Here is a 24336-nt window from a genome sequence, read left to right on the forward strand (position 1 = left end):
GTGGGATTTTAACCCAGGACCCCAGCACCGTGAGGCTACAGTGAAAACCACTCAGCCATCAAGATGCACTGTTCTAAAATGACAAACCGAAGGAAATAGTATGATACTCTTTGCAATATGCTGCTGATATTTCATTTGACAGTGGCCTGTTTAGCATCTTGTCCCTCACACTGGTTTAGGAATTGTTTATGAACTATGACCAAGGGTTTGAGGAGTGGTCTTGGTTTTCAGACATCTGATCAAACATCTATGAATGTGGATGTTGGCAAAGAAGCCTGACCCATGATGGCGCTACCATGAAACTCCATGAAACTCGGAGATCGTGCTGCTAATGTCTTGACCACATGACACCTTCAGAGAGGTTGTCCATGGCTTGGGTCAGAGCTTTTTTGACAGCACAAGTGAAATCAACTCAGTACTAGGTGTTTTTAATGTTCTGTTTTGTTATTTTATGATTATTATTTTCTTTAAATAATTTGCAAAAAGCAGCATATTCAGCCAGTTCTAAAGAAGTGTCAGTACAGGGTAAGCATATGGCGTAACATTCTTGTTTTCTAATTAGGATCATCAAATGTGTCTCTGTTTTTATTAGGAAGTTTAGTTTAATATTGCCTAAAGCATTCTAATTTCTTACTAATTTTGGGTGAAGAAATCTGTTTAATGTTTTTCTTTGATCTGCTGCTTACAGCACACGTGGCCATGCACTTTGCAATTATTTTGTATTAAACCATATAAATACCAAAAATGCCAGTTGCTTAGATCCCATCTCTCTGCATAATGTGAGCGTTTTGCATAAGAATGTCCTCGTTAAATGTCAAGGATCTATTGCAGAGAACCACTTAAAAAATGGTGAAAGTATTCATTAAATATATTACAACAGAAAAGCATCCAGTCTGTATTAACAGCTGACTATCTTTTTGCTTGATGATTTAAGTTATTGAGAATATCCATGCACAGGTTGAGTTCACAAAAGTAAATTTATTAAAGGGTTTTTCCTGGCGTAAAGGGAATCTGTTACCTATTTTTTGGCCTATGAGATGTGGCCACCGCCTTCAGGGGATTATCTACAGCATTCTGAAATTCTGTAGATAAGCCCCCGATGTGTCCTGAAAGAGAAGAAAAACAAGTTAAATTATACTCACCCAGGGGCGGTCCGGTTCGGATCTGGAGGGTGTCGCGATCTGGTCCGACGCTTCCCATCTTGTAGCGATGACGTCCTCTTCTTTGTTTCCCGGCGCAGGCACACTGCTCTGCCCTGTTGAGGGCAGAGCAGAGTACTGCAGTGCGCAGGCGCTGGACCTCTTCCGGCGCCTCCGCACTGCAGTACTCTGCTCTGCCGGACCGGACCGCGACACTCTCCGGACCCAAACCGGATCCGGACCGCCCCTGGTGAGAATAATATAACTCTTTTTTTCTTCTCTTTCAGGTTACATCGGTTACATTACAGAATGCTGTAGATAAGCCCCTGATGGCGGTGGCCACATCGCATAGCCCAAAAAATAGGTGACACATTCCCTTTAAAGTGAATCTGTCAGCAGATCTTTGCTATGTAATCTGAGGACAGCATAAGGTAGGGGTTAAAACACTGATTTCAACTATGTATCACTTGTCAAGTTGTGTGCTGTTGTTTACTTAGACTGAAGGTTAATCATTGTGACTAGTAGGCACGCGCTTCCAAGTCCAACTCCACCCCCCGCCTTCTGTGATAAGCATCTCACTGTCTATAGACTGTGTATGCACAGAGCCTTTTGTGGACAGGGTTCGCTTTCTCAGCTCTGCTGCATTGCTAAATCTAAAAACTTGGTGTCAGTGCTGCACCCAGTAAACTAAGTGATATATCGTTAGATACAAAGTCTCTTTGTCCACATCATGCTCCTCTCAGATTCAGATGAAGCAGCAAAAACCTGTTGACTGATTTCCTTTAAGAGATTGATGATCTATCCTAGAATAGGTCATCAGTATTAAATGACATATTCCACCCCCATCCCCTCTCCACTTTTCTTTTTCTTATGCGATACCTTTGTTTTATGCTGTTTTATGTTTTAGCTTCTATACGTTGTACATAGAATTATGCATTCTAAATATCATTCTATGCATTAATTTAATTGTATACTTTATATCATCATGAAGATTGAAGATGTAATACCGCAACTTACCAATGTTTACTCCTTTATACACACTTACAGTTGTTTTTGTATCTACTTTGATTCAAGGCCATGATTATGGTCCAAGAAGACCAAAACAGCTATAAAACGGACAGCTATAGCGCCGCTCACAGGCACATTTGGAAAGGCAAAGTATTTGAAGAAAGCCCGATTTTCAAGATTTAAATCGCTCTGCCCACTACACATTGTAGTGGACAACACCTTTAAAGGTAATATTCCTTGGTGTGTAGCAAATACGTTCCTAATAATCTTGTTATTGAAGGTTTGGATTAAGACGGAAGTCTACTGATGCCCATTATGTTAAAAATTTGTAGACATGAACTTTTAAAAATATGTCTAATGATATAATCAAACCCTGACAATCAATCCTTTGGAGCTTTGAGTCCAAAAAAATTAAACTTAAAACAGAGCACTTTTCTTGCAGCATTTAGTTAACAAATATGGATAAGCTGCATCAATAAATTAAAACAACATTGTGTGCCAAAAGCATGGATACCCCACAGAGAAGATATCTGTGTAAGTGTGTGCTGCAGTTTGGGCCCAGAACACTTACTAGTCAGCTACATTTTTTCTCACAAGTGGTGTAACAAGTTATTTTAACCTCTTATCAACACCCCTGTGATCTCATCATAGGGGCACCAAAGGGTTGTCACTGCAGCCAGGGACCTGCTGACGACCTCCGTGCCCGTGATGACTTCATAGGAGAAAGTGATTTTGGCTGGTATCAGACGATCGCAGGTTCAAGTCCCCTAAAGGGACTACAAAGTAGAGTGAAAATTAAAAAGTTCCGCCCATTAAAAATTAAGAATTAGGAAAGTACACACATGTGGTTTCTAATAGTCAGATATATCAAAATGTAAAAATAAGTAACCTGATCGATAAATACTGTAATGAGAAAAAAAAAATTGGAGCATCAAAATTCCGGGTTTTTTTTCCGGCTGCCGCAACAACTTGAAAAACTGCAGTAAGAAGCGATCAAAATATCATATCTACCCAAAATTACATCCATAAAAGCGTTGTTTAAGGGTGCAGAAGAGTAAGCCATCACACAAACATACTACCCAAGAATTTTAAACGTTCTTGGAAAATGGTGACGCAAGAAAATTTTTTATTTACTTTTTTTTTTAAGGAAAAAAATTGGATGAGACAAAAAAATATCCAGATGAGGATAGCCGTGTCTTCCAGTGCTCAGCTTGATACTTGTAAAAGATCATAAAAGTTCAGAGGAAAGCTAGAGAAGCCACCACAGGCAATTTCCGTAAGATAAGTGCATTTTACTGAAATTTCCGGTGGTGAGTGCCTCTTCTCTTGGTCTCCTCTGAATTTTTATGATCATTGAAAAGTACAACTTGTCCCGCAGAAAAACAAACCCTCATAAGGCTATGTTGATGGAAAAATAAGATATGGCTCTTGGGAGGAATGGAGGAAAAAACGAAAACAAAAAAAAGGGAAAGTAGCCTTGGTTGGGAATGGGTTAATAATGCTTTGATTTCTTGATCTAATAGTAAAGGGTAGTATACGGTAAGTCATTTTTCATATGCCGGTCAAGCATGTTTGCATGGATCTCTATATGTTAACGTTGCTCCTCATGTTTGGCATTTGCGGACCGGCCTCGCCATCCAGCTGCTTCCTATACAATCTGTCTAATTTAAATAGAGAAGGAGATAATTGTACTCGGTGAACGCTGTTTGCTGTCTTTCAACGTGAGGCAATGTGTATTATTCTCCCTCCGGCCACAGCTTTACGTGCTCTCCATAAAGTGCTGAGAGAGACATCTTGAGAGAGATTAATATCAAAAGCATGTCCAGTCTTCCCTTCCCAGAGATTTAACTGCTTGTGGAATAATGGCTAAATAACCATATCCCTTAGGAGGAAAGTTTAATCAGCCAAACCTGTTGTTCTGTGACATTTTCTTGCAAATTTTATTTCAAGTCCTTGGAAGCTGTGTAAGAATGGCCTCAAGTGTCATATAGGGAAGCAGACACTTATCCTAGGAGGTATATACCTGGCTAGATATTCGGAGTACAGTGCAATGTGACCCATAGGGAATTTTTTAAAAGTTAAGTAATAGACAATTTGTTGTCCTTGCATCAAAGGACCTTATGTGTGAAGACCCTCGTGTCTGTTATGTCATCACTACTATTTAGCTCTGTCACAGGACAGGAAATGGGAAAACACTGACTAGACAATACACTGCAATATCAAAGTAGTGCAGTGCATCTTAAAGGGAACCTGTCACCCCCCCCCAGGGCATTTTTAAGTAAAAGAGCCACCTTCAGCAGCACTGAGGGTATGTGCACACTTTGCGGTTTCTGCTGCGTTTCCGCAGCGTTTTTGGCTCTGCAGAAACGCAGCAGATTCTGCTGCGTTGTACAGTACCTTTATTTCCTATGGAAATAAAAAAAAGCTGTGCACATGCTGCGTTTTTTTCCGCGCGGTTTTGATGCGGTTTTCAAAATGCAGCATGTCAATTGTTTGGTGCAGAAACGCTGCAGTTTTATACCTCATCCATTATGAGGTGTAAAACCGCAGAAAAAACGCAGATAAACCGCAGATAAACCGCAGAAAAACCGCAGCACTTTGTCCTGCGGATTTCCTGCAGTTTTCTCTACAAAATCCGCAGAGACAAAAAACTATGTGTGCACATACCCTAAGGCTGCACTCTATGAAGGTGGCTCTTCAGTTTCTGACCCCTAGGAACGCCAAAATATTGACTTTTATAACTAGGTCCTCATACCTGTAATGCATCCCATAGGTATGGTGTGTCCCCCTGTATCAGCCGCCTCCCAGCCGTCCATCATTTTTAAGTAAAAGAGCCACCTTCAGCAGCACAAAGGCAGCACTCTGTGAAGGTTGCTCTTCTGTTTCTGATCCCTAGTAACGCCAAAATATTGACTTTTATATCTAGGTCCCCATACCTGTAATGCGTCCCAAAGGTATGGTGTGTCCCCTGTATCAGCCACCTCCCAGCCGTCCACCATGCCCCTGTCTTGCATCTGTGTGCCGCCACCAAGCTGTCCATCGTGCCCTCGTCTTTCGTCTGGGCGCCACCTCCAAGCCGTCCATCATGCCCCTGTCTTGTGTCTGGGCGCTGCCTGCGCAGTGCGCGCTGCCCGGGAACTGACATCAGGCCATCAAGCCTGCGTGTTTTGGAGTCCCCCGATTCCCAGCCCCGCAGTGTGTTATGAAGTATTCACACTGCGGGGCTGGGAATTGGGGGACTCCAAAACACGCAGGCTTGATGGCCTGATGTCAGTTCCCGGGCAGCACGCACTGCGCATGCCTGAGAACTGTTGTCACAGCGCAGGCACCGGCATACAACACAGGAGGAGGCGGGGGCGCACAGGGGCATGATGGACGGATGGAAGGCGGCGCCTAGACACAAGACAGGGGCATGATGGACGGCTTGGAGGTGGCGCCCATATGCAAGACAGGGGCATGATGGACGGCTGGGAGGCAGCACCCAGATGGAAGACAGGGGCATGATGGACAGCTGGGAGGTGGCTGATACAGGGGACACACCATACCTTTGGGACGCATTACAGGTATGGGGACCTAGTTATAAAAGTCAATATTTTGGCGTTACTAGGGGTCAGAAACAGAAGAGCAACCTTCACAGAGTGCAGCCTTTGTGCTGCTGAAGGTGGCTCTTTTACTTAAAAATGCCCTGGGGGGGTGACAGGTTCCCTTTAACACAGATTTATTTATTTAATTCCCTAGTAAACAGAATTTTTAAAACAATGTATGCATTTTTTAAGGCTGGCAGGGCTTCATACTGGAGTACTGCTTTATATCACATACGTCAAACTCTGGTCTGCAAGCCAAATCTGGCCCCCAGGGTGAGTATGTTTAACCTGTGACACTGGGCAGGTGCCCCAAGCATATTTGGCCCCCGCCCAGCATCTCACATTCAACTATATTGGCATCTTGCTTATACAGTTAAAATCAATGATGGAGGAGGGAGCGTTAGCTGCCGCTCCCTCTCCCTTCATTCCCCTTTGCGTCTGCCATCTCAGAACAGCGAGCGTGATGATGTCATTACAATGCGCCCGCTGTATCGAGATATGCAGAGGATCTGTAGACACCATGAAGAGACCAAAGCAGCGAGGGAACAGGCAGAGGTTTTTTTTTTTAATTTAATGTGGGGTCTATTATACTGTATGGAGTGCTATGTGAGGCCATTATACTGTATTGAGCAATTTTTATGGCTATTATACTGTATGGAGCACTGTGGGACCATTATACTGTATGGAGAACTATGTGAGGCCCATTATAATGTGTGGAGCCCTATGTGGGGCCATTATACTGTATGGAGCACTTTTTATGGCTATTATACTGTATGGAGCACTGTGTGATACCCATTATACTGTATGGAGCATTATGTGGTGCCCATTCTGTATAGAGCACTATGTGGGGTCATTATACTGTATGGCGCACTATGTGGGGCCATTATACTGTCACGACTGCGGCCGCAGACGCGGCCCAGCAGGCGCCTCCACGTTGAAGGCGAGGGGGCGGGCGTCCCCCGGGGCTGCAATATGGACCCTCTATACCACAGAGGGGGACCCGGGCCTACCCAAACTAGGGAAGGGCAGCGACCAGGATTCTGTGGCAGCTGAGCATGTGGACAAGGACACGTAGCACTTGATGACACCGCACAACTTCAGGTATAAATAAAGTAAAGTTTACTTAAAGTAAAGTCACAGTACATAGACAAAACCAGGACACACAAGGTCATCAGGACATCAGGACACACGAGGTCATCAGGATACACGAGGTAATCCAGATGCAGGCAGGACATCAGGGTCACCCACAGGACATCAGAGTCACTGGCAGACATCAGACGTGAGTCGTTTGGTTCTGGACATCCAACACGACCTACAGGCACCACTGCAGTCATCCAGCTCCAGGCAGCGGACATCAGGTTCCAGACTGCGGTCGTCAGGCTCCGGGCATCGGACCTAGGAAGGAACTCAAGCGTGATGGTGCTAACACCGCAGGATTACTGGGCCTGCATGGAGCTAGCACCGCATGGTAGTCAGAGCACAGCATAGTAGATGCTCAGCAGGAACACCGGTTACAAGAGTCTCAGAGTCACTGGGTGCGGGGCTCCAAACACAGGGATTCCAGGAACACAACACAGCAGACAGTTCAGACATGGTCAGGTACAGGATCAAGGATTTAAGCCTGGATACACTGCCTCCAGGGCAGGGCGAATTTAGACAGGGTCAGGTACAGGATCAAGGATTCAGTTCTGGATATACCGCCTCCGGGGCAGGGCGAGGGAACAGGATAGGTACAGGATCAGGGATTCAAGCCTGGATACACCGCCTCTAGGCCAGGGCGAATTTAGACAGGGTCAGGTACAGGACAGGTACAGGAGCATGGATTCAGGCCCGGATATACCGCCTCCGGGGCAGGGCGAGGGAACAGGACAAAGCAGGAATCAAGGCAGGGACTTTGGTACCATAACCGAGACAGACAAGGTCCAGAGATACACATGGCAAAGTCCAGGAGAGTTGAGTAGCTCTGGCCCTGCCCATAGGGCAGAGTAAGTTTATAAAGGAGCTGCCCCTCAGCAGTTGGCTGGGGACAGCATTTCAAGTACACACACCCTGATAAAAGCAGGGGAGGTGTGGCCATGCACACCCTAAGCACACACACAAACCATTGCAGCACAATCAGTGCAGGAACTGCAGCTTAGAGCACCTGGCATCGTCTGCAAGCCTAGACACACGTGGAAAGTCATGCACCAGCTGCAAATGACCTCATAACCCACGGACAGCTTCCACAGCGGCGACCAGGGACCGCACATGCGAATGGTCAAGCAGCAGAGCAAAGACGTAACACCACATGTGCAGCTACGCAGCAGAGCAGGAAACTGAGCAGGCTCCATACAGGTAACAGCCAGCAGTATCCCAGCTCAATTAGAGGGAAAGGAGTAAGGGGTTAAAGCAAACACATGCATTGTCATGCCGACAAGCAGATACAGACAGAACGGCATGACATATACTGTATGAAGCACTATGTGGGGCCATTATACTGTATGAAGCACTATGTGTGGTCATTACACTGTATGAACCACTATGTGGGGTCATTATACTGTATGGAGCACTATGTGGGGCTCATTATACTGTATGGAGCACTATGTGGGCCATTTTACTGTATGGAGCTCTATGTGGGGCCATTTTACTGTATGGAGCACTGTGTGGCACCATTATACTGTATGGAAGGCAATACAGGGCCCCATTATTCTGTATGGAGACAATTTGGGACCCATTATACTGTATGGAGCACTTTTTGTGTCCATAATGTATTGAAGGCTGTGTGGGGATCACTGTTGGAGAATCATACTGAGATGGGGTGATCATTCTTTGTCGGGGAGGTTGAGGAGGGGGGTATAGTAGGGTCATCATAACATGTGTGTGGAGGGTACAGAGGAAGAGTTCACTGTGGGGGTGTTTTACTGTGCTTGGGAGCACTTTCATCTGCATAATACTTTATTATCTGTATAATTCAAGTTTTTTATCCTTTGTTATTGCATATTTAAATTCGGCTAATGGGCCATATGCTTTTTTTTTTTACTGTTCTTGCATAGCATATTATAGTATTCCAATATTTTCTTCTAAGATCTATTAATTAAAGTGTACTTTGTTCGTGAGACAACCCCTTTAAGTTTGCTTCCATATGAAAATGTTCATTTTTGATGATAAGTAAAAACTTCCTCAAATGTAGACTTTGTCCGAGTTTTTTTTATTTTTCCCTCAGTGTATTTCAGTGTGACCTCCCTGCCCTATATAGTTCAAGAAATCAGATGATTACTTGAACTATGTAGGGCAGGGAGGTCACACTGAAATCAAATGATTGCAGATTCAAGTCCCCTAAGTGGACTGTCAAGGATGACATTGGAGAGATCTCGCAGATTCCACCCCTACCACCAGTCAGAGGATGCAACTCTGCTGCCTCCAATCCTCAGGATAATTATTGCAATTGACTGGCAGGTGATGGACGAGGTAGCGTCTGCTTCCACTACTAGGCCAGTTATTGGGGGACTCATAGTGAGCATTTGGTATATATACCTCCAATTCCAACACATGGAATATACCGTGTATATATATATATATATATATATATATATTTTTGTACCCCGATACGATCACTGCCAACTCCACAAGAAACAAAGTAACTAGTAGCTGCCACCACTAATCGTTTATACAGGCCGATTGTGCGTTACAGGTAGTATATGGCTTCAGGGGTGCAGTTACAGAACAGGAGGAACAGTGCTATTGAATTTTATATCTATAATATGGAAAGGTAGGCAGCGTTTATAAAAAAAAATAAACAAAGATGTTACAAAATGACACGGTATATACTATCACATACAATAAAAGGGATAACAAAAGAAAAAGTACTGAACATGTATCACAGAAATGGCTCGGAGTTTAGCAGAGAGAAGTACTCTTCAGGAAAATGGAGCAAGCTGTACCTTCCAGGACTAACAAAAAACAAAACCCCAAATTCTGCTTTTTATTAGATTAAGGTTATGCCCACATACCTCCCCTTGGTGAGCTCATATGGTGGCTGGTCGTGGGATATGCTAGGTCTTTTAGTAGTTTATGAGATCCCCAACATTCAGGATATCTTTGCTCTTGGAGGTCCCAGGCGGTAGATACCATCTTCATGTTTTGTTTCCTATTACGATTTTACCTTTCTATACAGATGAAACATGGCATGGATTTCATCAAACATCCGCTGATATTAAAGGGAAGGTGCCATCCAAAAATTTTTTTTTCAGCAATTGAAAAAATGTGAAGAATTAATGTTTACATTTTCTTAAAAAATATTATCGTTTGTTTTTAAATTTGTAAAATATGAAAAATAATTTTAAAAAGTTTGGCATTTCCACTTGTTAACACTAGGGGGAGCAGCTACTGAAGTTTGGCACAAAAACCTAGTGCAACTAGCTCACATTACTGCCCTGCAGTAATTATGGGCGGAGTCTGCTGACATGGGTGTGGTGTCACTCCTCTCCTCCCCTTCTGGGTGTTTGCTAAGGGAAAAGAGAGGATGACATCTAGGAACACAGTGAGCCGCCATTTTGATGGGGCCTGCAAAGTTACTGACTGTCTTTGCATGTAAAGTCTGGATCAGAACAGGCCACCAATCAGCAGACATGTTTCCTGGATTTCTGTGGAGCAGACAAGCAGATGGTCCATCCATGTGTATAAAACACAGCGCTCTATGTACAATCCCTGGCACCGAACAGGGCGCCCCCCCATAGCCCAGCACACTGCTCTCTGGAAATACTCTGTGCTGCTGTCACCCTGCTCCTTCCACCATACATCAGGCCCCTGTCGCCTCGCTTTCACACATCGCCAGGACAGGATCTGAGGAGAGGAATGGGGTCTTCAGTCACCGAGGATGGCAGGCAGCAAGGATTCTGGGAGCAGGGTGACAGCAGCACAGAGTATTTCAGGAGAGCAGTATCACACAGGATAGGATTAGATACACGGCTCATCAGTCAGTATCACACAGGATAGGATTAGATACACGGCTCAGCAGTCAGTATCACACAGGATAGGATTAGATACACGGCTCTGCAGTCAGTATCACACAGGAGAGGATTAGATACGCGGCTCAGCAGTCAGTATCACACAGGAGAGGATTAGATACACGGCTCAGCAATCAGTATCACACAGGAGAGGATTAGATACACGGCTCTGCAGTCAGTATCACACAGGAGAGGATTAGATATACGGCTCAGCAGTCAGTATCATACAGGAGAGGATTAGACACACGGCTCAGCAGTCAGTATCACACAGGAGAGGATTAGATACACGGCTCAGCAGTCAGTATCACACAGGATAGGATTAGATACACAGCTCAGCAGACAGTATCACACAGGGGAGGATTAGATACACGGCTCAGCAGTCAGTATCACACAGGATAGGATTAGATACACGGCTCAGCAGTCAGTATCACACAGGAGAGGATTAGATACACGGCTCAGCAGTCAGTATCACACAGGATAGGATTAGTTACACGGCTCTGCAGTCAGTATCACAGGATAGGATTAGATACACGGCTCAGCAGTCAGTATCACACAGGATAGGATTAGATACACAGCTCAGCAGTCAGTATCACACAGGATAGGATTAGATGCACAGCTCAGCAGTCAGTATCACACGGGAGGATTAGATGCTCAGCAGTCAGTATCACACAGGGGAGGATTAGAAACACGTCTCAGCAGTCAGTATCACACAGGAGAGGATTAGATACACGGCTCAGCAGTCAGTATCACCCAGGATAGGATTAGTTACACGGCTCTGCAGTCAGTATCACACAGGATAGGATTAGATACACAGCTCAACAGTCAGTATCACACAGGGGAGGATTAGATACACGGCTCAGCAGTCAGTATCACACAGGAGAGGATTAGATACACGGCTCAGCAGTCAGTATCACCCAGGATAGGATTAGTTACACGGCTCTGCAGTCAGTATCACACAGGATAGGATTAGATACACAGCTCAGCAGTCAGTATCACACAGGGGAGGATTAGATACACGGCTCAGCAGTCAGTATCACACAGAAGAGGATTAGATACACTGCTCAGCAGACTTTCACACGAGACAGTATTACAGATATGCCCACACTGGTGAAACTTCCAGCCCCCCCCCATACACTAGACTATGGGCTGTATATGTCACTGTCCTCCTCAGACAGCCATAAAAGCTGTCATAAAAGGGAAGGTGTCAGATTACTGGAGATCACTGGGGCTGTGAGTGAGGATGCAGAGACAGAGCAGAAGAACACAGTAGAGCAGGAAGCACAGGGCCGAGCCTGGAGTAAGCAGGACAGAGGAGCATAGAGGAAAGTCACCCGCACTCACCACTCTCCATCCTCCGGCTCCAGTGAGCGGTTCTCTCCTCTGCTGACCACCTTCTCCATATCTACAGCCTCTCCTCACAACACAGGACCCGTTATGCCACAAGTGGTCCTGTGATAGAGGGTAAGTGGAGCTCAGCAGATAGCACTTGGCTACAGTAAAATGGCGCCCAGCCACACCTACAGCAGTGAATGGTACAGCCCACAGGGGCGTGCCCAGTTCACTGCTAATGAGGCTGCATGGTGGGGTCGGGAGCCGACCGCAGTCTCCTATGTCCAGGGACGGCCATATTTGCAGACTGTATGAGTCCTCCACAGATCTGCGAATCAAGATGGCAGCGCCCAGTGGCTACATTAAAACATTATTACAAACAAACCATAAATCCTAGTTAGTACAACATTTGCTGAAACAACATGTTTTGTTACTTACTCTTTTTTTGCAAATTATATAAAATTGCGGCACCTTCCCTTTAAGTTGGTGATGTGAGTGAATGCGTTCTAAAACAGAGGAAGCTCTTGCTTCAGAAGGGTACCTCTCCGTCTCTGATTAAACAAATCCAAGTCTTGTTGTAATTACCTGCTCACTTCAGGAGGTCCCTACTTCAATGAAGATTGAAATGTCAGCTCTTTCTCACTTCACCAGGAGATGTTGGAATGTGATTGATTGAGTGTGCGGACAGGTGTCTTTTATACAGGTAACGAGTTCAAACAGGTGCAATTAATCCAGAGTATGAGGGCTTCTTAAAGAAAAACTAACAGGTCTGTGAGAGCCAGAATTCTTGCTGGTTGGAAGGTGATCAAATACTAATTTCATGCAATAAAATGCAGTTTATGTAAAAATCATACAGTGTGATTTTCTGGTTTTTATTTTAGATTCTGTCTCTCACAGTTGAAGTGTATCTATGATAAAAATTACTCTTCATTCTTTGTTGGTGGGAAAAGTTTAAAAATCGGCAGTGTATCAAATACTTATTTTCCCCACTGTATGTGCAATGTGAGGGTGATATGTCCCTTCTCCGGAGATCTCTTTATGTATTTAATTTTTTCTCTATAAAAAAGTGCAAAAATGAGAAAAGGTTTTTAAGAATTTTTTTTGTTAATCGATCCCCTTTTTCCACAGTTAACAGTAAATAATATAAATATTTGTCACTGTATCTGGGTAAGTCCGATCTCTCAAAGTATAAAATTAATTAAATGGGTGTGTCCACTACTTAGACAACCCCTTCGGCCCGTGCCCCCCATACACATTACAATGTTGTCAAAACCTGTCAAAGAAGTTCTTGTTTTAAATGGATTTTTTTTTTTCACTTTAGTGACACAAGGGGAACAAAGTGGATATTTAACATTGTGTTTCCATTAAATCACAGCTTCTTGACGTAATCGTCTGCCATGGGTGTGCAATTATTTTCCTGAGATTATCTATTTCTACCGTAAACTGAAAATTCTTTTTTTTTTTTGCAAAGGCTATTTAATAGGCTACACCTATGATGTTGCTTGTATCCTTACACAGAGATCTTTGTGCCTGAAAGTTGCAATGCCGAAATAAATATCCCAGTACTCACATGATTATTGCACTGATCGCTTATGCAGGTTTTCTCATCCCTGCCTGGGATGCCTCCCAGGTATTGATTGCGAATGATGAATGCAGCTTGCTATTAATTACACTGCCAAAGCTAGAAAGCAGTTCAGATCCTGTGGTTCTCTACCACTTTCCTTTGATGAATTGCCAAAAGGGACCTCAGCACATGAGTTTTAACTGATAATACTTTGCATTTTGGAGCATGAGAGGCATGCAAATTGCCCTTTAAAATATTCAGTATGCTGCTTTCATTTATTTCTTTATTAATTTTATCTCTTCAACTGAAATGGATTGAAATGGCAATCGGTTTTGGGCCAATTTTATTATGTGATGTATATTATTAAGTAAACTGCAAGTTTACCCTATTCTTAATGGATTCCTATTTGGCATAGGGATAATTTGTGCAATAATTGTTCTCAGATACCTTCTATGATATTTCGTGAAAACGTCAATTTTTTTAATTCCAACGTCACAGTGTTGGACAAAGATGTCTTCCATTATCATCAGGACTGTGGTGTTTGTAAGCCAAACCTCCAAGTCCTCAATTTCCCTGACTCCGGCCCCAAACCACTGCCTCACTACTGAGCATGTACATAAAGTGCAGCACAGATTCCTCTCAACTAAAATCCCAGATCCTTACATCAGGAACAGAACAGACATTTATAGGACATTTCATAACTTTTCCAAATTCTTATGCTAAAATTTATAGCACATCCTGCATTAAACTACTGTACCCAATTTATTCTATATTTTAGGAGCCGGATTTGGTCCATTTTATTCCAACTCCGACTCCACCAAAATGGACACTGACTCCACGACTCCTGCTTCACAGCCCTGATTGTTACTAGACAATGCTAGTAAAATACTCTGGCCACTAGGCTGATACTGTGATGCTGAGTCTCTACTCACGGACAAGCCGTGAGTCAGGGTACGGGAAATATGATGTCAAATACCAGGAGGGCTTGTAATACAGAAGGGCAATACAATCGGGTGGTCAAGTAACAGTCCAGGGTCCTAATATCTGGAGGGTACGACAAAATAAGGGGATAAAACAAACGGATAGTCAGAGGCCAAGTCCCATGTCAAGTACTTGAGGTCAGGGAGTGGCAAGAGCAAAATGAATAGCACACACGAGTAGTCACAACAAATCCTAGGTGTGGAAACAAGATCAGGGAATCAGAGCACTGAGCAAACACTTCACAGAACAAACCTACAGCTGCCAGACGCAATAGGCTGACAGCCAGCTACTTAAAGGCCTTTTACACATAGCGAGATCGCTAGCGATATTGCTAAAGCGTCACCGATTTTGTGCCGCAACAGCGATATCGCTAGCGATCTCGCTTTGGGTGACACGTACCTGTGACCGGCCCCCTCGCTGGATATCGCTGATCGCGCTCAAATGTCCTGGGCTATTTTCTCCTCATTGGCGTCCCGCTGGCGCTGACTAGCGACGCAGGCGGAAGTCGTCATCGCTGCGGTGTGACAGGTAAGAGCGACCACCGAAGGATCGCTTATCGCTGCTGCGTCGCTGGTGAGATCTGCCTGTTTGGCAGCTCACTAGCGACCATTTAGCGATGCACCAGCGATCCTGACCGGGTCGTATCGTTGTCGGGATCGCTGGTGCATCGCTAAATGTAACGGGGCCCTTAGCTGAATAATTCTGAACAGGAGACACCTGTAGGAAGCCCAGCACGTCACAGCCCTGTTTGATGCGGGTGATCTGCAGGTGACTGTGCACGCATCAGGGCTGTGGAGTCGGAGTCGTGGAGTCAGAGTCGGAGTTAGTTTTGGTTCGAGTCGGAGTCGGTAGAAATGTACCGACTCCAGCTTTAAAAAAAATGTATTAATATTTCATAATTGAACTTTCATATGAATTTTATAAATGTTACTCAAATATATATGTTCTATCAAACTATGAACAACAGTAATAAGCAGTTCTGCTGGAGATAGAGACATTTCTTACTTCTTGTGTGTCACTGTTCTCCACTGCCCTTATCTAAACTTATACTTGGTTAACCTCATGCTGCCCCAACCCCCCTACTTACAATGTATGAAACTGAAAGTGAAAATGTGTTGCAAATTCTTAGTAGTAAAGCTCCTCCTCTAGACTAGATCATACTAGGTGTGCGTCTTCCAAGCATCTCACAGCTGCCTGCTACTCAGAAGAGGAAGACTGTAAGAAATATTATCCTTTCAACAAACTTTGCATCAGTTAACTGTGAGTACATGAGGAATAATAACAGTATTACTGACCACTATATCAGTTGTACGACCTGGCAACAATTTTGTACAATTGTTTTTAGGAAAAACAATTGTCATTTGGATTGTGAATGCAGAATTAAAAACCTGAGAATGTCAAAGAAGCATCACATTAAATCAGCTGTATTTGATCATTTCACCATCACTCAAGATAGAAAACATTATGTCTGTCAGTGTATGACAAATGATCCAGACGAAAACAAATGCTGTGAAGCCAAGATGAGAGCATATTCAGGCAAAGATAAAAATTCTCCTACCAGAGCTTCTAATCTAAAGAGACATTTACAGCGCTTTCATCCAGAAGTAATGAAAGCAGTGGATGAGAAAGACTGCATCCAAACCAATGAACCAGTGCCCAGCTCTTCCAGCCAAACAAAGGAGCAGAGAACTTTGCAGCCATCAGTTGCAAGATATTTTGTCAGTGACAAAGTTACTGTGACAATGACTGTAGATACATTTAAAAAACAGATCATAGAGCTTGTAAAGGATAGTGTGCCTATTTCATTATTTTCACGACCAGCTTTTATGTGTCTGAATGGGGAAATGGCCCGCAAGCTTGGTGTTTCTCTGGAGAGAGAGCATATTAGAAAATTAGTAATCGAAGAAGCTTTTAAACAAAAGGAAGAACTTAAAAAAAAACTCTCAAGGGACGCTTTCTGTTTCTTAAAATGGATGCCTGCACACGTCACAGAGTGAACTATTTTGCCATCAATGTCCGATTTGTTTGTGACAAAAATGAAATAGTTACCAAGACATTGGCAGTAAAAGACACCAAAGCTCATCACACCAGTGAGTTTCTCCAGGTCTTGGTGGAAAAGGTTCTGCAAGACTATGAACTTAAAAAAGAGCAAGTTCTTTCTGTCGTAACTGACAATGCTTCAAATATGATAAGTACTATTAAGCTAATGAATGAGAGTAATGATGGTGACCAGCAGCTAGAAGAACATTCTGGGTCCACAGACACAGAAATGTTTGAAATAGAGGAACACAGTATTGTAACTGAGGAGCAAACTGAAGTTGCTTCAGATGAACAGCAACATGATAGTTTAGATGATCTTGTTGAAACTGTGGCAATATGTTCTTTCATCACATGCGCTGTTGTGCATACGCTACAGCTGGCTATAAGAGACAGTCTGCAAGAAGGACATGCTGCTGCACTGATTGGCAAGGTGAGAAAATTGGCTACTGTTGCCAGAACCCCTAAAGTTGACTCAATTTTGAAGAGACGTGCTGGAAAAGGGGCAATTATTGATCAAGCCACACGATGGGGCAGTACTTACTTAATGATTCAGCGCTTGGTTGAACTGAAAACCTTTCTTGTAGACATGGCTAACCCTCAACTGACGCTAAATGAAAGTCAGTGGAATCAGGTGACTGAGCTGGAAAAATTGCTAGAGCACCCATTTACAGTGACTAAAAAATTACAAGCAGAGGACTTAACTCCAGGTATTTTCTTAAAGGAGTGGAAGAACCTGATGTTTCGCCTGTCCCAAAGAGGAGGGTTAATTGCAAGTGGCATTGCTACATCAATGAAACGGAGAGAGGAGCTACTATTGCAAAATAACATTCTTTTGGCAGCTGTTTATGTAGACCCAATGCATCGGATTCTTCTAGATGAGCAACAGCTAAGTAAAGGAAAAGAAGCTCTGTTTGAAATAGCAGTAAGGATGAAAGGGTTGCAGAACAGTCAGGAGGAACAAGAAGAATTTGGTCGTCCTGCCACATCTTCACCCTCATCATCAACTGATGAAGAATTTAATTTCGAAAAATATTTGGATCACAAGGACCGTGCAAAGCGTTCCCGCATAGAAGAAGAGTCATCCCCATCAAGGAACACAGCCAGTACATTTCAGCAGAATTTTTCATGTGCACTAAAAGAAATTGAGAAATTTGACCATTCATCAAAAATAACAGTGCAACAAGCGATTCCTCTGTATCCTGACATTGTCAGAGATGTTGCCCGAGTGGTTACTGCTTTGCCACCAACACAAGTTAGTGTAGAGAGGTTGTTCTCTGCTCTCAAAATAATTAGATCAGATTTGAGGGCATCCATGAAGGAGGATCTGACAGAGGCAATACTTTTTCTGAGGACAAATTTATAGATTTCTTCTTATTAACTGCATAAAAGTGTTTATTGCATATTTACTTACAGTTTAGAAAAGTTTATAAAAGTTATTTGCTATATTCTAATTGTATTCTAATAAATGTAGTTTTTGCTCTAAGTGGTCTGATTACTTATATGATGGTGAGAAACTGAATAAGCACGATGTTTAATATTTTACAACAGTAAATTTGTTGTTATGAATTGGCCATTTATGAAGGAGTCGGAGCCTGATAAAATCCAGGAGTCGGAGTCGCAACTGTGGCTTACCGACTCCACAGCCCTGGCACACATAGTGAACATGGGATTTCTAGAAATCCCATCCACTATGCTGTAATAGCTGGCCGCTGCGGGTTTGATGCTGCATAAGCACGCAGTGTCCAACCCGCAGCAGTTCCTGATTGTGTTCACGCACCCATAGAAATGTGATTCTAATCTTTGATAATTAGGGCAATATTTTAAAATACTGACATGTTCCTATCTATCTAAATGCCACTTGTCATATTCTTCTCTTCATATAAGTACCCTATTATCATGTAAGTTTATATTTTTTCAGTAATAGAATAGTAAAGTATTTAGCATTTTTGCATAAAGGTCTAAAAAGCAACAGTGTGTTGACTGTGTTTATAATTGATGTTTTAGGAATCCGGCAATATATTAGGGTATTTTAATTCCAAGCAGCCTTTTAGCCGCAGTGGCGAGCTTTCAAAATTGGCAGTATTGCCTGTGTAAGTGTATTGGGTAATTGATGGTATTGCAATAGGGGTGGTGGTGTATAGTCATATCTCACCATGTTCACTGTTAGTTCATGATTCCATGCATTTAAAAAAGTGGTCGATTAGAAGGTGATTTCCTTATAACTGTCTTTACATGTATTGCCCTGATGAAATACAAATCTTCATTTCCCATCAATAACTTAAGACTGATGCAAGATTCCAATGTTATCCGCTCTTTGTGAAGGGAACATTCGCCTTTTAGCAACATATCGGTTTTATATAGAGTAGTTCAGGATAAGCTAGTAACTTTTCTAACATATCTTTGCTGCAGTGTAACTAATATGGAGCTCCAGGTACCTTGTATAGATAGAAGCGTTAAATGTTTTAAATCTGGGTGTCTTCAGCCACCACCAGGGGGAGCTTTGGGGTCGGCAGTTTACTATTAATTTTTTTGGTGGTGAGAGTCCTTCAGTGTTGGCTGCAAGTGGTCACAATTTTGTTAATCAAAGGGAATGTGTCAGCAGTTTCATTCTTCACTGTTAAGTGTGGTATTAAAACCCGTGACTGATTCTCTGATTATACAAACAGTAAATATGAGATGGTAATTGGCGTGGTCCCCTACAGTAGGAGCTACTTTTGCCGATCTGATAGAAGTTTTTGTACAGGGGCTGACTTGAGGAGGAGATATCTTCTTTAAAGATCTGTCATAAGTACAATATTTTTCAGACTATAGGGCACACCTTACCATATGACACACCCTATGTTTAGACAGCAGAAAATAGGAAAAACTATTCCTAATCCCTACAGCGTGCATTATACACATATAGGTTTGCGGCACAAAAATTATGAATACCCATGTCAGCAGGCATAACACTCCTTCAGGCACAGTACATGGACAATCAGCTCTGTTACACACACAGCTCTGCTACGCACACACACAGCCCTGCTACACACTCATACAGTGAAGGAAATAATTATTTGATCCCATGCTGATTTTGTATGTTTGCCCACTGACAAAGACATGAACAGTCTATAACTTTAAGGGTAGGTTAATTTTAACATTGAGAGATAGAATATCAAAAATAAAATCCAGGAAATGACATTGTATAAATTATACAAATTTATTTGCATTTTACAGTGAGAAATAAGTATTTGATCCCTTACCAACCATTAAGAGTTCTGGCTCCTACAGACCAGTTAGACGCTCCTAATCAGTTCATTACCTGCATTAAAGACAGTTGTCTTACACAGTCACCTTTCTAAAAGACTCCTGTCCACAGACTCAATTAATCAGACTCTAACCTCTACAACATGGGCAAGACCAAAGAGCTTTCTAAGGATGTCAGGGACAAGATGTTAGGCATCGGGTTCCTGTCGCTGCACAGCGGGAATCCCGAGCCTTGCTTCCGGCGGTCTCCCATTCCTCTTCAGCCGCAGAGGAGGTTGCTCAGCAGACTCGTTGGTCCTGGCGCTCTGCCCAGACCAGCTCTGTGGGTTTGCTTGCTGCTGCCACCTCTGGCACAGCTAGGGCAATGCATGCTGCTCAGCAGCGAGATTCTCTAGGGACTAAGTCCCCATGTTGGGCCACTGAGCATGCCCGTGGAGTGATCTCCCATTGGAGATCGAAGGTCACGTGCTCAGGTCCTGCTCGTGTTCGGATTGGCCCATCCGAGAAGCCAGGAAGGTCCCGGACGCTCGCGGCTATAAAAGGCTTGCATTGCCGCTTGGCCATGCGCTATGATAGACTGTATTTTCAGACTGAGGAGTGAGTGATGTATGCATGTATGAATGTCTCTGGTGAATGACTCATTAAGAAACCCCTACCCTTGGTACGCATGTGTTGTGCAGCCTAGCCTGCAAGCGCCCAGGCTTATGCGTAGGTAGGTCAGAGTTTGAGTCAGGCATTAGTCCTCACCAGTGACTCGGCGCGCCTCAGTGCACGTGCTCCACACTCCTTAGCCAGCGTGTATAGTGGCGTTCGCGGCAGCGACGCCGCGCGCTCAGTGGGCCTAGAGGGACTCTAATGTGAAGCGAAAAAAGACCTGGACCTGTAGAAGCGAGTAATCGCGAAACGGCCGTCGTCCAGCACCTCCCTCCCCTAGCATTCCTCTAATGTCCTGCATGTCCACACATCTATTGATGGAATTAATGTGAAATAAAGACGCACAGTTTTTCAGCTATATTGGTGAGTGCTGCATATTTCTTTTTTCGCTTCACATTGAAATATTCATGTTTTTTCATGCAAGCACCTCCGTTTTTTGACTGAAATATATACCGCAATACTTCAGATAAATAGCTCCGTCTGTTAATGTGGTGGTTTGTTTGCTCTAGTATGCCGTTCATCCGTTTGCTCTTAGAGGGACTCTAACCCCGTGTCCTTGGAGTAGAGTCCTGTGGCCGTACACTGTGTGCTCTTTTGGCCGGGCTCTGTGCGCTAAACAGACTCTGGCATCTACGTTCACCGGTCGTGCGCCTCTGTGAATTAACAGAGTTCGCTCTTGTTCACATTGGGTGACGTAACCCACGTGTGACTGTTTTCACACTGCTTAATTCTTCCGCCATTATCTAGCAGCAGTGTACCACCTCTGCACGGTGGACCCCGGGCTGCGAACACACCTACTACTATTTTATAATTTGGTGCGTTCTGCCAGCCCTAACACAAGATCATAGACCTGCACAAAGCTGGAATGGGCTATAAAAACCATAAGTAAGATACTGGGTGTGAAGGAGACAACTGTTGGTGCAATAGTAATAAAATGAAAGAAATACAAAATGACTGTCAATTGACATCGATCTGGAGCACCATGAAAAATCTCACCTTGTGGGTTATCCTTGATCATGAGGAAGTTGAGAGATCAGCCTAAAACTACACGGGGGGGGGGGGGGGGGGATTTGTTAATGATCTCAAGGCAGCTGGGACCACAGTCACTAAGAAAACCATTGGTAACACATTACACCGTAAAGGTTTAAAATCCTGCAGTGCCAGCAAGGTCCCCCTGCTCAAGAAGACACATGTGCAGGGCCATCTGAAGTTTGCTAATGAACATCTGGATGATTCTGTGAGTGATTGGTAGAAGGTGCTGTGGTCAGATGAGACAAAAATTGAGCTCTTTGGCATTAACTCAATTCGCCATGTTTGGAGGAAGAGAAATGCTGCCTATGACCCAAAGAACACCGTCCCCTCTGTCAAGCATGGAGGTGGAAACATTATGTTTTGGGGGTGTTTCTCTGCTAAGGGCACAGGACTACTTTACCACATTAATGGGAGAATGGTTGGAGGCATGTACCGTAAAATCCCGAGTGACAACCTCCTTCCCTCCTCTAGGACATTAAAAATGAGTCATGGTTGGGTCTTCCAGCAAGACAATGACCCAAAACATACAGCCAAGGCAACAAAGGAGTGGCTCAAAAAGAAGCACATTTAGTTCATGGAGTGGCCTAGCCAGTCTCCAGACCTTAATCCCATAGAAAACTTATGGAGGGAGTTGAAGCTCCGAGTTGCCAAGCGACAGCCTCAAAATCTTAATGATTTAGAGATGATCTGCAAAGAGGAGTGAAGCAAAATTCCTCCTGACATGTGCGCAAATCCCATCATCAACTACAAAAAATGTCTGACTGCTGTGCTTGCCAACAAGGGTTTTGCCACCATTAAGTCTTATTTGCCAGAGGGATCAAATACTTATTTCTCATTGCAAAATGCAAATAAATTTATACAATGTGATTTTCTGGATTTTATTTTTGATATTCTATCTCTCAATGTTAAAATTAGCTTCCCCTTAACATTATAGACTGGTCATGTCTTACAAAATCAACAAGGGATCAAATACTTATTTCCTTCACTGTAGCTGTGCTACACACACATCTTTGCTACACACACACAGCTCTGATACACACACACACACACACAGTTCTGCTACACACACACAGTATTGCTACATATAAAGTTCTTTCAGCTAGAAGCCAGGGCCTACAGCATCTGTGCAGCATTGTGAAATGTGCAGGTTCCTGGTAGCTTTCTGTCCTTTCTTGCACAGATCGGATAGTTCATTGTGGGTCAGGAGAAGAGGACAGTTTTCTCGGTGAGGATGCTGTGTGATTGATCTCCTCGACCATAGAAAGTTGCATTTGGACACACACTTTGGTAATTATTTTACCTTGTGTCTATATGTCGCTATTCTCGAATTCTTTAGTTCTTGATCTTGATCCTTGAAATATGGCATCACTCTTCTTTGTAAGTAATTCTAGGTTCTTTAGTTAAACAAGTGTGGTGGTTGCCTCTATGGGAGTGTTCTTAAGGACTACGCCCAGTGTTGTGGATAATAACACAAGATTTATGTATAGGAAGAGATGGCCATTTCTCAGGAGCAAAAATAATCATATTAATGACAAGTGACAGGTCCTCTTTAATGCCAGGATTATAGGCTGTATTTAGGGGCGGACACAGACTGTAGTGGGCCCCTGTGCAAGAAATTTTTGCCCACCCCCACCCTTAATAGGGCAACAAAGTTATGTTAGGGCTGGATATAATATCTGTAGGGTGCTGCTGTGCTGTATTTATTATTTGCCAGTTGCAGCCTCCAAATTATATATACAGGCCAGCACAGCCTCCAAATAACATATATAGCCCACTAGCCCAGCATTGCCTCTAGTTGTTAATATATACAGCCCAGCACAGCCTCCAAATAAAATATGGTATACAGCCCAGCATAGCCTTCAGTTAATATATACAGTCCAGCAACAGCCTTTAGGTGATATATACAGCGCCCAGCACAGACTCCAGGTAATATATACAGCCCAGCACAGCCTCCAGTTAATATATACAGCTATACAGCCCTGCACAGCCTTCAGGTAATATATACAGCCCACCACAACCTCCAGGTGATATATACAGCCCAGCATAGCCTTCAGTTAATATATACAGTCCAGCAACAGCCTTTAGGTGATATATACCGTACCCAGCACAGACTCCAGGTAATATATACAGCCCAGCACAGCCTCCAGTTAATATATACAGCTATAACAGCCCAACACAGCCTTCAGGTAATATATACAGCCCACCATAGCCTCCAGGTGATATATACAGCCCAGCATAGCCTCCAGTTAATATATACAGCCCAGCACAGCCTTCAGGTAATATATAAAGCCCACCACAGCCTCTATGTGATATATACAGCCCAGTATAGCCTCCAGTTAATATATACAGTCCAGCAACAGCCTTCAGGTAATATATACAGGGCCCAGCACCGCCTCCAGTTAATATATACAGCCCAGCACAGCCTCCAGTTAATATACACAGCCCAGCACGGCCTTCAGGTAATATATACAGTCCACCACAGCCTCCAGGTGATATATACAGCCCAGCATAGCCTCCAGTTAATATATACAGTCCAGCAACAGCCTTCAGGTAATATATACAGCGCCCAGCACAGACTCCAGGTAATATATACAGCCCAGCACAGCCTCCAGTTAATAAATACAGCCCAGCACAACCTTCAGGTAATATATAAAGCCCACCACAGCCTCTAGGTGATATATACAGCCCAGCATAGCCTCCAGTTAATATATACAGTCCAGCAACAGCCTTCAGGTAAAATATACAGGGCCCAGCACAGCCTCCAGTTAATATAT

The 24336-nt window shown here is 43.5% G+C and overlaps 1 protein-coding gene across 7 annotated transcripts in view; it reads left to right on the forward strand.

The window, feature by feature from the left end:
• RARB (retinoic acid receptor beta) overlaps window positions 1-24336 on the forward strand; it is a 965418-nt gene that overhangs the window by 102341 nt on the left and 838741 nt on the right. The window contains exon 2 of one of the 7 annotated variants that reach the window (XM_073568365.1): window positions 2214-2374. The exons of the other annotated variants lie outside the window; for them this stretch is intronic. The gene's annotated coding sequence lies outside the window, so the exon portion shown is untranslated. The remainder of the gene's footprint in view (window positions 1-2213; window positions 2375-24336) is intronic. 7 annotated transcript variants of the gene reach the window in all.

This window comes from Dendrobates tinctorius, unplaced genomic scaffold, assembly GCF_039654945.1.
Source record: "Dendrobates tinctorius isolate UK_male_01 unplaced genomic scaffold, ASM3965494v1 ptg000005l, whole genome shotgun sequence".
Lineage (NCBI taxonomy): Eukaryota > Metazoa > Chordata > Amphibia > Anura > Dendrobatidae > Dendrobates > Dendrobates tinctorius.